Below are 16,787 nucleotides of genomic sequence, written 5' to 3'. Positions count from 1 at the left end.
CTGATCAGTCAGGATTCAAGTTAGGTTGTTAAACCATGAAATCTTACTGCACTGGAATAATTTGTTTTAATTTTGTGCATGTGTGTCCTAGTCCCCCTAAGTAGGTGTTATTTAAAAGTTAAGAAGGACTTCTCAAGTGTCTTGCAGGGCTCAGAAGAGACTTCATGGATATTGAAGGACTATAGTAAAAATTCAGAATGGGTCAGGGATTTCTACATTGTGTATTGATCAAAGCTGCCCAGCTACTCTAGGACAGCTCAATAGCAAAAGCAATACTCATTCTCTGTTCATACCATGGCTGGCCACTGTGTTCTTAATGTTCTGGTGTCTGGAAGATATCTGCAACTCCTTGGTATCTCATTATTTCCAAAACAATGCTTAGTGTTATGAATATTTTACTTCTTCAAAGCTCAAATTACAATGAACTGAAATCAGTCTATCTTGCCCATAATACTCTTTTGTTTTATGCACTTGGCTGATAAAGTCAATAAATCTTTTTCCAGACTTTGGCATTTTTTGCTCTGGCCAGTGAGTGAACTGGAACTGTCTCACTGCTCAGGACTGGCTGTCCTTGACATCTGTGACTTTGAATTCCCTTGAGATAAACTATGTCATGTTGTACTCAGCCATAGGATCTACAACAAAGTACTGGTATCTTGTGGATTATTCTGCTGGGTAGAATTGGTGACATTTTTCTCTGCCCATTTCATACAGCTTGGTGAAATTGTGTTTCCAGAGCATCCACCAGAAGTCCTCAGTGATCTCTTTCAAGGGTCATTAATGAAAGCTTTCTGTTGTCTTTACTCATCAATAAAATTGGCATTGATATAACCAGATCCTTCTACTCCACAGATAGGCTGCAAGTACAACCTTGTAGATTCAGGTGGTGTAATATTAACAAGGCAACTTTTGAAATCATTACATGGAAGATTGGCATTGGTTAATACTAAGATGTGAGCTTTTGAGCTGGTTAGATGCCTAATTTTTTTTTTTTTTTTTTTTTTTTTTTTTTTTTCTTTTTTTTTTATTGCATTTTAGGTTTTGGGGTACATGTGATGAACATGCAAGATTGTTGCATAGGTACACACATGGCAGTGTGCTTTGCTGCCTTCCGTCCCCTCACCTGTATCTGTCATTTCTCCCCATGCTATCTCTTCCCACCTCCCCACCCCCCGCCCCTCCCCCATTTCCCCCCAACAGACCCCAGTGTGTAGTGCTCCCCTCCCTGTGTCCATGTGTTCTCATTGTTCAACACCCGCCTATGAGCGAGAATATACGGTGTTTGATTTTCTGCTCTTGTGTCAGTTTGCTGAGAATGATGGTTTCCAGGTTCATCCATGTCCCTATAAAGGACGTGAACTCATCGTTTTTGATGGCTGCATAATATTCCATGGTGTATATGTACCACATTTTCCCTATCCAGTCTATCATCGTTGGGCATTTGGGTTGGTTCCAGGTCTTTGCTATTGTAAACAGTGCTGCAATGAACATTCGTGTGCACGTGTCCTTGTAGTAGAATGATTTGTAATCCTTTGGATATATACCCAGTAATGGGATTGCTGGGTCAAATGAGATTTCTATTTTTAGGTCCTTGAGGAATCGCCACACTGTCTTCCACAATGGTTGAATTAATTTACATTCCCACCAACAGTGTAAAAGTGTTCCTATTTCTCCACATCCTCTCCAGCATCTGTTGTTTCCCAATTTTTTAATGATCGCCATTCTAACTGGTGTGAGATGGTATCTCAATGTGGTTTTGATTTGCATTTCTCTGATGACCAGTGATGATGAGCATTTTTTCATATGTTTGTTGGCCTCCTGTATGTCTTCTTTTGTAAAGTATCTGTTCATATCCTTTGCCCATTTTTGAATGGGCTTGTTTGTTTTTTTCTTGTAGATCTGCTTTAGTTCTTTGTAAATTCTGGATATCAGCCCCTTGTCAGATGGGTAGACTGCAAAAATTTTTTCCCATTCTGTTGGTTGCCGATTCACTCTACTGACTGTTTCTTTTGCCGTGCAGAAGCTGTGGAGTTTGATTAGGTCCCATTTGTCTATTTTGGCTTTTGTTGCCATTGCTTTTGGCGTTTTGGTCATGAAGTCCTTGCCTACACCTATGTCCTGAATGGTTTTGCCTAGATTTTCTTCTAAGGTTTTTATGGTATTAGGTCTGATGTTTAAGTCTTTAATCCATCTGGAGTTAATTTTGGTGTAAGGTGTCAGGAAGGGGTCCTGTTTCTGCTTTCTGCACATGGCTAGCCAGTTTTCCCAACACCATTTATTAAACAGGGAGTCCTTTCCCCATTGCTTGTTTTTGTCAGGTTTGTCGAAGATCAGATGGTTGTGGGTATGTTGTATTTCCTGTGAGGCCCCTGTTCTGTTCCATTGGTCTATATCTCTGTTTTGGTACCAGTACCATGCTGTTTTGATTACTGTAGCCTTGTAGTATAGTTTGAAGTCCAGTAGTGTGATGCCTCCCGCTTTGTTCTTTTTGCTTAGAATTGACTTGGCTATGCGGGCTCTCTTTTGGTTCCATATGAAGTTTAAGGTGTTTTTTTCCAGTTCTGTGAAGAAGGTCATTGGTAGCTTGATGGGAATAGCGTTGAATCTGTAAATTACTTTGGGCAGTATGGCCATTTTCACGATGTTGATTCTTCCTAACCATGAACATGGAATGTTTCTCCATCTGTTTGTATCCTCTCTTATTTCGTTGAGCAATGGCTTGTAGTTCTCCTTGAAGAGGTCCTTTACGTTCCTTGTTAGTTGTATTCCTAGGTACTTTATTCTCTTTGTAGCAATTGTGAATGGCAGTTCGTTCTTGATTTGGCTCTCTTAAAGTCTATTACTGGTGTATAGGAATGCTTGTGATTTTTGCACGTTGATTTTGTATCCTGAGACTTTGCTGAAGTTGTTTATCAGTTTCAGGAGATTTTGGGCTGAGATGATGGGGTCTTCCAGATATACAATCATGTCATCTGCAAATAGAGACAATTTGATTTCCTCGTTTCCAATTTGGATACCCTTTATTTCTTTTTCTTGCCTGATTGCTCTGGCTAGAACTTCCAGTACTATATTGAATAGGAGTGGTGAGAGAGGGCATCCTTGTCTAGTGCCAGATTTCAAAGGGAATGCTTCCAGTTTTTGCCCATTCAGTATGATATTGGCTGTTGGTTTGTCGTAAATAGCTTTTATTGTTTTGAGATACGTTCCGTCAATACCTAGTTTATTGAGGGTTTTTAGCATAAAGGGTTGTTGAATTTTGTCAAAAGCCTTCTCTGTATCAATCGAGATAATCATGTGGTTTTTGTCTTTGGTTCTGTTTATGTGGTGAATTACGTTTATGGACTTGCGTATGTTGAACCAGCCTTGCATCCCCGGGATGAATCCTACTTGATCATGGTGGATGAGCTTTTTGATATGCTGTTGCAATCGGTTTGCCAGTATTTTATTGAAGATTTTTGCATCTATGTTCATCATGGATATTGGCCTGAAATTTTCTTTTCTTGTTGAGTCTCTGCCGGGTTTTGGTATCAGGATGATGTTTGTCTCGTAAAATGATTTGGGAAGGATTCCCTCTTTTTGGATTGTCTGGAATAGTTTCAGAAGGAATGGTATCAGCTCCTCCTTGTATGTCTGGTAGAATTCAGCTGTGAACCCATCTGGACCTGGGCTTTTTTTGGGTGGTAGGCTCTTTATTGCTGCCTCGACTTCAGACCATGTTATTGGTCTATTCAGGGTTTCAGCTTCTTCCAGGTTTAGGCTTGGGAGGTTGCAGGTGTCCAGGAATTTATCCATTTCTTCCAGGTTTACTAGTTTATGTGCATAGAGTTGTTTGTAATAATCTCTGATGATGGTTTGGATTTCTGTGGAATCTGTGGTGATATCCCCTTTATCGTTTTTTATTGCATCAATTTGGTTATTCTCTCTTTTCTTTTTTATTAATCTGGCTAGTGGTCTGTCTATTTTGTTGATCTTTTCAAAAAACCAGCTCCTGGATTTATTGATTTTTTGAAGAGTTTTTTGTGTCTCTATTTCCTTCAGTTCTGCTCTGATCTTAGTTATTTCCTGTCTTCTGCTAGGTTTTGAGTTTTTTTGATCTTGCTCCTCTAGCTCTTTCAATTTTGATGATAGGGTGTCAATTTTCGATCTCTCCTTTCTTCTCATGTGGGCACTCATTGCTATATATTTTCCTCTAGAGACTGCTTTAAATGTGTCCCAGAGATTCTGGTATGTTGTGTCTTCGTTCTCATTGGTTTCGAAGAACATCTTTATTTCTGCCTTCATTTCATTGTTTATCCAGTCAACATTCAAGAGCAAGTTGTTCAGTTTCCATGAAGCTGTGCGGTTCTGAGTTAGTTTCTGCATTCTGAGTTCTAACTCGATTGCACTGTGGTCTGAGAGACTGTTTGTTATGATTTCTGTTCTTTTGCATTTTCTGAGGAGTGATTTATTGCCAATTATGTGGTCAATTTTAGAGTAGGTGTGATGTGGTGCTGAGAAGAATGTATATTCTGTGGATTTGGGGTGGAGAGTTCTGTAAATGTCTATTAGGTTTGCTCGTTCCAGGTCTGTGTTCAGGTCCTGGATATCCTTGTTGATTTTCTGTCTGGTTGATCTGTCTAATATTGACAATGGGGTGTTAAAGTCTCCCACTATTATTGTGTGGGAGTCTAAGTCTCTTTGTAAGTCATTAAGAACTTGCCTTATGTATCTGGGTGCTCCTGTATTGGGTGCATATATATTTAGGATCGTTAGCTCTTCTTGTTGCAGTGATCCTTTTACCATTATGTAATGTCCTTCTTTGTCTCTTTTGATCTTTGTTGCTTTAAAGTCTATTTTATCAGAGATGAGAATTGCAACTCCTGCCTTTTTTTGCTCTCCATTTGCTTGGTAGATCTTCCTCCATCCCTTTATTTTGAGCCTTTGTGTATCCTTGCATGTAAGATGGGTTTCCTGGATACAGCACACTGATGTGTTTTGGCTTTTTATCCAATTTGCCAGTCTGTGTCTTTTGATTGGGGCATTTAGTCCATTGACATTTAGGGATAGTATTGTTATGTGTGAATTTGATGCTGTCATTTTGATGCTACCTGGCTGTTTTGTTGGTTAGTTGATGCAGATTCTTGATTGTGTTGCTGCTTTTTTACCATTTGGTGTGTTTTTGGAGTGGCTGGTACTGGTTGTTCCTTTATATGTGTAGAGCCTCTTTCAGGAGTTCTTGTAGAGCAGGTTTGGTGGTGATGAAATCTCTGAGTGCTTGCTTGTTCACAAAGGATTTTATTTTTCCTTCACTTATGAAGCTGAGTTTGGCTGGATAGGAGATTCTGGGTTGAAAGTTCTTTTCTTTAAGGATGTTGAATATTGGCCCCCAATCTCTTCTGGCTTGTAGGGTTTCTGCTGAGAGATCTGCTGTGAGTCTAATGGGCTTCCCTTTGTGGGTAACCCGACCTTTCTCTCTGGCTGCCCTTAGCATTTTCTCTTTCATTTCAACCCTGGTGAATCTGACGATTATGTGCCTTGGGGTTGCTCTTCTTGAGGAATATCTCTGTGGTGTTCTCTGTATTTCCTGGATTTGAATATTGGTCTGCCTTGCTAGGTTGGGGAAGTTTTCCTGGATAATATCCTGAAGAGTATTTTCCAGCTTGGATTCATTCTCTTCATCACATTCAGGTACACCTATCAGACGTAGATTAGGTCTTTTCACATAGTCCCACATTTCTTGAAGATTTTGTTCATTCCTTTTTGCGCTTTTTTCTCTGTTCTTGCCTTCTCTTTTTATTTCATTGAGTTGGTCTTCGACCTCTGATATCCTTTCTTCTGCTTGGTCAATTCGGCTGTTGAAGCTTGTGCATGCTTCACGAAGTTCTCGTGTTGCGTTTTTCAGCTCCATCAATTCACTTATTCTCCTCTCTATGCTGTCCATTCTCGTCAGCAGTTCGTCCAATCTTTTTTCAAGGTTCCTATTTTCTTTGCGATGGGTTAGAACATGTTCTTTTAGCTCATTGTAGTTTCTTACTACCCATCTTCTGAAGTCTGATTCTGTCATTTCATCACCCTCCTTCTCCATCCGGTCTGGTTCCCTTGCTGGTGAGGAGTTGTGATCACTTTTAGGAGGAGAGGTGTTCTGGTTTCGGGAGTTTTCCTCCTTTTTATGCTGGTTTCTACCCATTTTTGTGGGTTTATCCACCTGTTGTCTGTCTCTGTCCCAGGGAGTTGGAGCTTTATGAGTTTCCGTTGCACTACTGCCTTTTTTGATTTTTTTTTTTTTTCAGGTCGGACCCGCCCAGCTAGCAGCAGGCCTAGCCTCTGCCTGCCCGCAGGGGCTTTGCTGAGCTGCTGTGGTCTCCGCCCAGCTGCCCTGAGCTCTTCCCTGTAGTCCTTTTTATATGGGCGTAGTTAGAACTGTCTGGGCAATGGTGGCCCCGCCTCTGTTATGGCGGACTCTCTCTGTTGTGGCAGGTTGCCTCGGCAACGGCAGGTTGCCTCGGCAACGGCAGCCTGCCTCCGTAGTGGTGGAGAGTCTCAGTAATGGCGGAAGCCCCTCCCCCACGGAGCCGGACCGTCCCGGTTCAGCTGTGCTTGGTTTGAAGGGCTCAACCCAGAGGGTTTCCAATTACTGTTTTTGTTTTCGTTGTTGTTGGGGGTGGAGGGGTGGGACCAACCGAGCCTGATCACCTGGCTCCCTGACTCAGAGTCTTTTCTTTTAAGTTGAACGACCCCGCGTTCTGGTCGCTTGTTGAAAAGGCGCCGGGATCTCCCGTGCTGCGACTCACGGAGTCGGCTCGAACCGCGGCGCCGGCTCCTGGCGGATTTTTTGCCTAGGAATCTCCTGGCCTGACTCGCTATTTCAGATGAATGGGCTATTCTGCCGTCTCAAGGCTCTGCTCGCCAGCTAAGAGGGCTCCCAGACCAGTGGCTTTTTTACGGAGAACGGCAGCAACAGGGAGTGGTCACAGCAGCCGCGCGGGTGGAATCAGCCCTGCGGGGGCCAAAACAGCCGCACCGGCTGGGACTGCGACGCTGGCGACCCCTCTGCCTGGGTATCTCCTGGTCTGTGGGCAATAAGAGTTCGTCTGGAAATGCGGCGTCCACTCACCCTCTGCACTTTCACTGGGAGCTGAAGTCCTGAGCTGTTCTTAGGCGGACATCTTGAAAGTCGGATCTTTTTTTTTTTTTTTTTTTTTTTTTTGAGACGGAGTTTCGCTCTTGTTACCCAGGATGGAGTGCAATGGCGCGGTCTCGGCTCACCTCAACCTCCGCCTCCTGGGTTCAGGCAATTCTCCTGCCTCAGCCTCCTGAGTAGTTGGGATTACAGGCACACGCCACCATGCCCAGCTAATTTTTTGTACTTTTAGTAGAGACGGGGTTTCACCTTGTTGACCAGGATGGTCTCGATCTCTTGACCTCGTGATCCACCTGCCTCGGCCTCCCAAAGTGCTGGGATTACAGGCTTGAGCCACCGCGCCCGGCTTTTTTTTTTTTTTTTTTTTTTTTTTTTTTTTTTTTTGAGATGGAGTTTTGCTCTTGTTACCCAGGCTGGAGTGCAATGGCGCGATCTCGGCTCACCACAACTTCCGCCTCCTGGGTTCAGGCAATTCTCCTACCTCAGCCTCCTGAGTAGCTGGGATTACAGGCACGCGCCACCATGCCCAGCTAATGTTTTGTATTTTTAGTAGAGACGGGGTTTCATCATGTTGACCAGGATGGTCTCGATCTCTTGACCACGTGATCCACCCGCCTCAGCCTCCCAAAGTGCTGGGATTACAGGTTTGAGCCACCATGCCCTGCTAGATGCCTAAATTTGAGCACCACCCCTGTGACATTCTGTCCTGTCTCCATTTGTATGAGCTTCTAATATAAGCACACAAGTTTCTAACTGACACTTTTGTATTTGCACAAGTAATGGCTTCTAACAGTGCATCATGGACAAAGATACATTGGTCTCCTGCTTGAACCATGTAATTTCTCTGGGGTCTCATTAAAGTTGCATGGGCATAATTATCTACAGTTTTTTCATGCATAATTCTTTCTAACATGGCATCTATGACAATGAAACAACCAGTCTAACGAACTCCTTCAGATTCTGCAGGCCATGCAAGAATGGCACCGGCATCTGCTTGTCTTCTGGCAAAGACTCCAGAGGCTTTTATGTGTGGTGGAAGATAAAGAGGGAGTAGGTGTGTTATGTGGTGAAAAGGGAGCAAGAGAGGCCAATTTTTAAATCAAGTTGTTGGGATTTTTTGGTTGTTGAGTTTTATTTCTCTTCATATTCATGATAATAATCTTTTATAAGTTATATAATTTGAAAATATTTTCTTTCTATGGGTTGCTTTTGTCACACTCACTGACAGTGCATTTTGATTCACAAATTTATTCATTTTTACTTTTAGTAGAAGTCTCCCTATTTTGCCCAGGCTGGACGTAAATTCCTACACTCAAGCAACTCATGTCTCAGCCTTCTGGGTAATTGCGACTACCATTGCATACCATTACATTCTAATTTTTAAAACTCTAGGAATTCCTATTTGTCTATTTGTTTTGTTTTGTTTTATGTGCCTTTGGTGTCATATCCTAGAAAGCATTGGCAAATCAATGTCATTAAGCTTTTCCTTATGCTTCTTATAGAAATGTTGGAGTTTTAGTTTACCTTTATGCCTTTGGTACATTTTGAATTAATTTTTGTATAAAGGGTCCAACTTCATTATTTTGCATGTGGATATCCAGTTTTCCCTGTGCCATTTGTAGAAAAGATAGTCATTTCCCCATTGAATAGTTTGGTACCCTTGTCAAAAATCATTTTATCATATGTGAGGTTCTATTTCTGGGCACTCTATTTTATCCCACTGTTCTATATGTCCTTCATGCTAGTACTTTATGGTTTTGATTATTGTAGCTTTGTAGCAAGTTTTAAAATCAGAGAGTGTGTCTTTCAGGTTTGCCCTTTTTTCAGGATTACTTTGACCATTCAACGTCCCTTGAAATTCTATTTAAATGTTACGATGGATTTTTCTATTTCTGAAAAGTACATCACTGGTATTTTGATTGGTATTGCATTGAATTTGTAGCTCACTTTGAGTAGTATTAACACCGTAATAACATTAATTTTTTTCAATTCATGAACATAGAATGTCTTTCCATTTATTTATGTCTTCTTTAATTTCTTTAAGCAACATTTTGTCATTTTTATTGTACAAGTCTTTAACCTTCTTGACTGATTCCTAGGTATTTAACCTATTGTAAATGGAATGTTTTTAGTTTCCTTTTCAGATTGTTCAGTCTATGAAAATGTAACTGATTTTTGTATGCTAACTTTGTATCTTCCTACTTTTTGAATATATGATTTCTATGTTTTTTGGTAGAATTTTCAAGGTTTTCAATATATATGGTTGTGTCATCTGCAGGGTTACTATCCATTCATATGTGTTGTAATTCTTTCCCTTGACTCATTCATCTGGCTAGAAATTCTAACACTATATCGAAGAGAAATGGCAAAATTAGTCACCATTGCCTTGTTCTTGATATTAGAATAAAAGCTTTTAGTTTTTATAATTGAGTATGATATTCACTGTAGGTTTTCATATATGGCTTTTATTATGTTGAGTTACTTCCCTCTATTCTTAGTTTGTTCAGTGTTTTATCATGAAAGGATGTTAAATTTTGTCAAATGCTTTTCTTCGCATCAATTGTGATAATGTGTGCTTTCTTTAAAAACAAACAAACAAACAAACAAAAAAAACTTCTTTCTGTTAATGTGTGTCTTGCATGGATTTATTTTTGCATGTTGAATCATCTTTTGAAAGCCTACCAGAAATAAAACCCATTTAGTCATAGTGTGTAATTCTTTGAGTATGTCACTAAATTTAATTTGAGAGTATTTTGTTACAGATTGTTATATCAATATTTCTCAGAAATTTTGGTCTGTAGTTTTTTGTTGTTGCTGTTGTCGTTTTTCTTGTGATGTCTGACTTTAGTGTCAAGGTGATACTGGCCTCATAGAAGAATTAGAAAGTGTTCTCTTCTCTTTCATGTTTTGAATAATTTGAGAAAGATTTGTGTTAATTCTTGAGTCTTTTTAAAATATTGGTAGAATCAACTAGTGAAGCCATCAGGTGCAGGGATTTTCCTTGCTGGGAGATTTTTGAGTACTGATTTAATCTCCTTACCAGTTATAAATCTATTCAGGTTTTCTATGTCTTCAAAATTTAGTCTTGGCAGGTTTGCTGTTTTTTGTAAGTTCTCCATTTCACCTAGATTAGCAGATTTGTTAGTATACAATAATGAATGTTTAATTTTAATTTCTCTGGAATCACTAATATTGTCCCTATGTTAATTTCTGAATTAATGATTTGAGTCTTCTTTCTTTTTTCATAGCTGTTCTAGTTGAAGTTTTGTCAATTATGTTGATCATTTCAAAAAAGTCAACTTTTGTTTTCTCTAATTTTCTCTATTTCTATTCTGGGCTTCATTTATCTCTGCTATAGTCTGTTATTTCCTTTCTTCTGCTAGCTTTAGCTTTAAATTGTTCTCTTTTTTCTGGTTTCTAACGTTGCTAAGTTAGGTTGTTGATTTCTTTGTTGATTTGAAACATGTTTATAGCTATACACTTTTCCCATTAGTACTACTTTAGCTGTGTCCCGTAAGTTTTGGCATATTGTGTTTTTGTTTTAATTTGTCTCAAATTATTTTCTAACTTTTGCTTGTTATTTTTTCTTTGATCTACTGGATGATTTGGAGTTTGTTTTTTAACTTTCACAGATGTGTTCATTTTCCCATTTTATTTGTGTTATTGACTTGTAACTGTATCTCATTGTGTACAGAGAAGATACTTTGTATAATATCTATATTTTATATCTATTAAGACTTAATTTGTGGCCTAACATGGTCTGTCCTGGAAAATGTCTTATCTGCCTTGAGAAGCATATGCAAGTAGCTGCTGCTGAGTAAAGTGTTCTGTGCATGTCTGCTATATCTAGTTGGTTTACTGTTTTAAGTCCTCTGTTTCTTAACTTATCTTCTGTCTGGTTGTTCTATGGATTATTGGGAATGAGATATTGAAAGCTCAAACTATTAGTGTATAACTTTTTATTTCTTCCTTCAACTTTTTCGGGTTTTGCTTTATATATATTTATAGTCTGTTATTAGGTATGAAAATATTTATAATTTTTATCTTTTTGCTTTATTGAAACTTTTATTAATATATAATATCTTTGTTTCTTGCAAACTTTTCTGATTTACAGTTTTTTTGGTCTGATTTTGTATAGCTACCTCTGCTCTCTTTTATGGTGTATAAAAATAACAAAATGATAAAAATATACATATTTTTTCTTCAATTTATTTGTCTTTGGATCTCAAGTGAGTTTCTTATAGAACACATATAAGCTGGATTTTTTTAAAATTCATTTTACTAATTTTTGTCTTTTGATTGGCAAGTTTAATCCACCTTCCTTGAAAGTAACTACTAATAAAGAGGGATTTACTTCTGTCATTTTGCTGTTTTCTGATGGCTTAGCTTTCTTAGAACTCATTTTTCTGCATTCTTTCTTTTTTTTTTTTTGCATCTAGTTGATTTTTTAATGAAACATTTAAATTTCTTTTTTATTTCCTTTTGTATATTCTATAGCGATTTTCTTTGTGGTTACCATGGGAATTACATTTAATATCTAAAGTTATAATACTTTAATTTTAATTTATGTGAGCTTAACTTCAAAACCATACAAAAACTCTGCTTCTTTACAGCTCCATCCCCATCCCTTCTGATTTCACAGCATTATATATTTAAACATTGTGTGACCCCCAAAAGAAATCAATAATCTTTTGAAATACATTACTATCTTAAATTATGTTTAAAAATGTGGTGTTGCAAACCTTTGTTACAACAATTCGAGCTTTGATCATTGCCTATATATTTACTTCTGTTGAGACATTTATTTCTTCATGTGGCTTTCAGTTACTGTCTAGTATTTTCTTTTACTTTGTTGGACTCCCAAGAAGCTCTAGTGGTAATAAAATCTCCCAGTTTGTATCTCAGAATATCTTAATTTCTCCTTTACTTTTAAGGAACAGTTTTGCTGAATTTAGGACACATGAATTTTTTTTTTCCTTCTTACAGCACTTTTAATATATTGGCCCACTGCCTTCTAGTATCCAAAGTTTCTTATAATAAATCTGCTGATAATTTCATTGAGGACCCCTTGACAAAAGTCACTTTTTTCTTGCTACCTTCAAGGTCCCCTCTTTGTCTTTTTTTTTTTTTAACTTTGATTATAATTTTCCTTAATGTGACTTTCTTTGAGTTCATCTTACATGGAATTTGTTGAGCTTCTTGGATGCTTTTTTTTTTTTTTTTTTTTTTTTTTTTTTTTTTTTTTTTTTTTTTTTTGCCTGTTGTCAAATATGGGAAGTTTTCAACCATTATTTTTCCAAATATACCTTTTTTTTCTTTCTCAATTTCTTTTTCTCCCAGGACTCCCCCAGTGCATATCTTGATGGTGTTCCACAGGTCCCTAAGACTCTGATAATGTTTTTTCAATATTTTTATTTCTGTCACTTAGACATGAAAATTTCCATTGTCCTATCTTCATTGATTCTGTTTTTCTCTCTGCTCAAATCTTTCTTGAATGCCTCTAGTTATTATACTTTCAGTTACTGTACATTCAGTTCTAGAATTTCTTTTTGGTCATTTAGGGTTTCTAACTCTTTATTGATATTCTTCTTTGTTCACACATTATTTCCTTGACTTTCTCTACATTTTCCTTCAGTTCATTTAGCATCAGTAAGACAATTGTTTTACAATCTTTGTCTAGAATATCTACCATCAGAACTTTTAAAGGAATAGTTTCTTTTATTTTTATTTCCCTTGAATGAGCTATATTTTCCTGTTTCTTTGTGTGTCTTGTGATTTTGTTGTTATTGATGAAAACTGGACATTTAAATCTAATAATGTGGCATCTCTGGAAATCTGATTTCCCATGTTCCTAGAGTTTTTCTTTGCTTTTTGTTACTTTATTTGTTGATTGATTTAGAATTTTATTTTAATTGCTGTAGGTTGTCTCTGTGCCAAGCATCAGCTGGAGATGTAAACCTAAGTTCTCAGCATTTCTGAGCCAATCGCATGTGCAGTCACTTTCTAATATGCAGTTGTGTTTTTTTTTTTTTTTAATGTCCTAGTCTTTAAAGTCTAGCTCCCAAAAGGAGAAAAAGAGATAATTGAAAATGGGAGTAAAAATGTGTGCCAGCCTTTTAAGTGTCCAGAAAGTTCCTTCAGCCAGAGTGGGAGTGAAACAACGGGTGGAGGTGCAACAACGATGTTCCTCCCTCACTGTCTGTACTTCTGTGATCAGAAGCAGTAGTCAGAGATGAGAGCACAGATCCTCTAAATTTGGAGAACAGAGTGCTTTTTGCCCACTTTACCTCCTAAAAACAGTGCAAACCACTCTTGGATTAAATATGCAGCTGTGTGTCACCAGGATTGGGGATAGGGGATAGTTAGCTGCTACTGTGATAAAAGCTGAAATTGACCAAATTGATGACAACTTATTGTCCAAGGCTTCAATGAGCTAGGGCTCCAAAATAGTTACATCAGACAGATTTTCCCAGCACAAGTTATTATCTAAGTCAAGAGATTCCTGGTCTTTTCTACTCTCCCGTCTCCCCAGAATCCTTTTTTTTTTTTCCTCCAAAAATAACTGCACAAGTTAAATTGTTGTTTCATTGAGGAAAGGTTTTACCAAGTTTTTTACTATACCATTTAGGTAGTCTTATCTTCTTAAATTATTCACTTTTCTCAGCACATTATCATTTCATCTACTTTGATACTATACTCATTTTCCCTGTAATTGTACATTATGCCATTTATTTTTATAAGTAGCAGCATATACCCAAGTCTGATTAAAAAAAAAAAAACTCTATAATTAAAAACAAAAGTGAAGTAGTTATGTTTTGAATCTATTTTATAGAACCCTACTGGATAATCAAATTTCTCATTAGAACATTAAAGAATCTAAGCAATCTTACATGGAAGAAAATGGACTCTGTTGATAAGCCAGTATTTCCTGGAGGTGTGGATATGAAGTAAGAGTCTAGAAACAAGATAAGAACAGAAAAATGTATGTGCTCTGGATTTTGCAGTCCATGGTGAAACTACCTATGCCAGAAATAGATGCCAGAACACAACCAAGATCACGTGCAGAAATACCTATTTCTTTTTTTTTTTTTTTTTTTTTTTGAGACGGAGTTTCGCTCTTGTTACCCAGGCTGGCGTGCAATGGCGCGATCTCGGCTCACCGCAACCTCCGCCTCCTGGGTTCAGGCAATTCTCCTGTCTCAGCCTCCTGAGTAGCTGGGATTACAGGCACACGCCACCATGCCCAGCTAATTTTTTTGTATTTTTAGTAGAGACGGGGTTTCACCATGTTGACTGGGATGGTCTCGATCTCTTGACCTCGTGATCCACCCGCCTCGGCCTCCCAAAGTGCTGGGATTACAGGCTTGAGTCACCGCGTCCGGCAGAAATACCTATTTCAACAGAAGTTAGTGGAAGTATATTTCTACCATTATGACATGAAACGTGCACTCCCACCCCTCACCTCTGCCTGCACTTTTATCTCACCTAGGGATAGAAAGGCAGGGTGAGTAGAAAACCCTTACCTGATCATGTATTTACAGCCAAAGTGACCAGGTTTTAAACTAAAATTGACCGAGTTTACTTGACTTTGCAAGGTTAAATTTCCCCTTCAAACATAATGATTAAACCAGATCAATGGTCAGTTTAATTATAGAAATAAAGGAAATTACATATTTGAACACTTAAGATTTATACTTAAAAATTTATACCTGACACACTCTATTGCACTATGCCTATATAAATGTCACTTAAAGAATAGATAAGAATAAATGCCAAGTGAAAAGGACAATTCAAATAATATTACAAAGAATGAAGACTTTCCCTCAATGTCTTAACAAAAACTAATATATTGTGATAAAATATTAAATATAAAAGATGCACTCCTAAGACATAGATGCATGTGTGGATGCCTGAACACACACACACTACTGAGTTTAAATGTATTCATAAGTTGACTTTTAAACTTCCTTTGCTATCCCAGGCTGATGATCATAATACACTAATTTTAAATGATTAAAATTATATGTAACAGTTTATAACTCTCATTAGTTAACTTTACAACTTGGATAGATACTGAACCAAATTTTTCTTCCAAGCAGTCCATGAAGTTGGGACGTGGTTAATAAAAGTGACGTATACCCAGTTCACAAAAGCAGCAACTACAGATTTCTTTACTTTTCCAAGCAAACTTCCCAACTGGGATTCTGTCAGAGCTCTGAGATGATTCCAATGCAGGAATTTTGTTGGCTTGTCCGACATGCATTTAAAAAACACAACTGATGATGCTCAAATCTTCCTGCTGGATGATAACAGCAACATTCTGCAAAGTTCTCCAGGGGCCTATGGCAGTCAGCAGAAGCATTTTGCTTTATGAGCTATCAATAATGTGTTATCCTCTAAAGTCAAATCTCTGGAAGACAAAATCACACCTATCACCTATTTCTCTTACACAAACTTTACTGCAAATAACAACACTAAAACTTATTCATACATGTCCAATGTTCACATTATTAATATGGGTTTAGGAACCCTGGAGGAAGGAGTTTCATCATTTAACTTGGATGTGTTTTCTATTACTTTGCAAGTATTTTAAGGTTGCTTTCTGGTAATTCCTTTCTGGGAATCATTTCATAGTTCTTGAATGTTAAATGATACATATTCTGCGTAAACTAAAGTTTGAAAAATGTTTCTTGCATATATTTTTTTCTTTATTAGTGGCAAGTTCTTCTAAGCCAACTACCCTAAAATATGGATGACTTTATATATCAAGTGACTAATGTGATCATCAGCATAAATAATGTAGTCTCCATATGTTCTGAACCTCAAGGGAGCTGTACAGATTGATGCCATCAAGTGCTATTTGGCTATTTTCTGTTTTCATACACTGTAGAGAGCCTATATTGAATAATCAGAAAATAGATAATATAAAATTTCAAGTTTATCTAATTTCAAATAAAGCCCCAAAATAATGAGTCATGTCATACTTCAACACCCCACACAGAATCAACTTTCACACCAATATAGTAAATATTGTTTTTAAAAATGAAAAGTTTTAAGCCAATTTGAATGTGCTTATAAGCTCCTATTAAGAGACTCTACCAAAAAAAAAAAATCCTGTCATTGGAAGACTTGAATATTTGACAGCCTTGTCTTCTGCTTCCTGAAGCCCACAGGAATCTCTGAAACCTCACCAATCAAACATGAAAACTATTTTTGAGGACACTATAAGACATACTCAATTTGGAGGTAAGGGTATCTTTAGAAGACACACAGCTTTTGTATCATTAAAAGGTGGAATCAAATATTTTATTTTTCAGGGTTTTAGATAAGTTAAAAATAAGAAACCTAGATAATTAGAAGTGTATATCTGTAACATGGTATGGTAATGTATCATATCCTGCTGTGCATATTTCAGCTAATGGTCACAGTAGCTTTATAGCATTCAGAGATAATTCTAATAAGTTTGGGGACACTTAGCTCATCACCGCTTAAGCTTATCTTTAAAAGATCAACATGAAAGTTGAGTAAGTCCTGTTGAGTCCTTATTGAGGACTTGAAGGACAGTTGTCAGTGTATGCGAGTGTCCACCCAAACACACTTACATATGCATGTGTAAAGAAGGGGTACATCCTCCTCACATAAAGACAAGACATGCACTTAGAAGACT

The 16,787-nt window shown here is 37.6% G+C and overlaps 1 pseudogene; it reads right to left on the bottom strand.

The window, feature by feature from the left end:
- Positions 1-212: 212 nt before the first annotated feature.
- LOC101050692 (receptor-type tyrosine-protein phosphatase S-like) lies at positions 213-15,379 on the bottom strand (annotated as a pseudogene).
- Between the last annotated feature and the right edge of the window lie 1,408 nt (positions 15,380-16,787).

This window comes from Saimiri boliviensis, chromosome 1 (assembly GCF_048565385.1).
Source record: "Saimiri boliviensis isolate mSaiBol1 chromosome 1, mSaiBol1.pri, whole genome shotgun sequence".
Lineage (NCBI taxonomy): Eukaryota > Metazoa > Chordata > Mammalia > Primates > Cebidae > Saimiri > Saimiri boliviensis.
The sequence above is the reverse complement of the archived record's forward strand: the minus strand, read 5'-3'. Positions and strand labels throughout refer to the sequence as shown.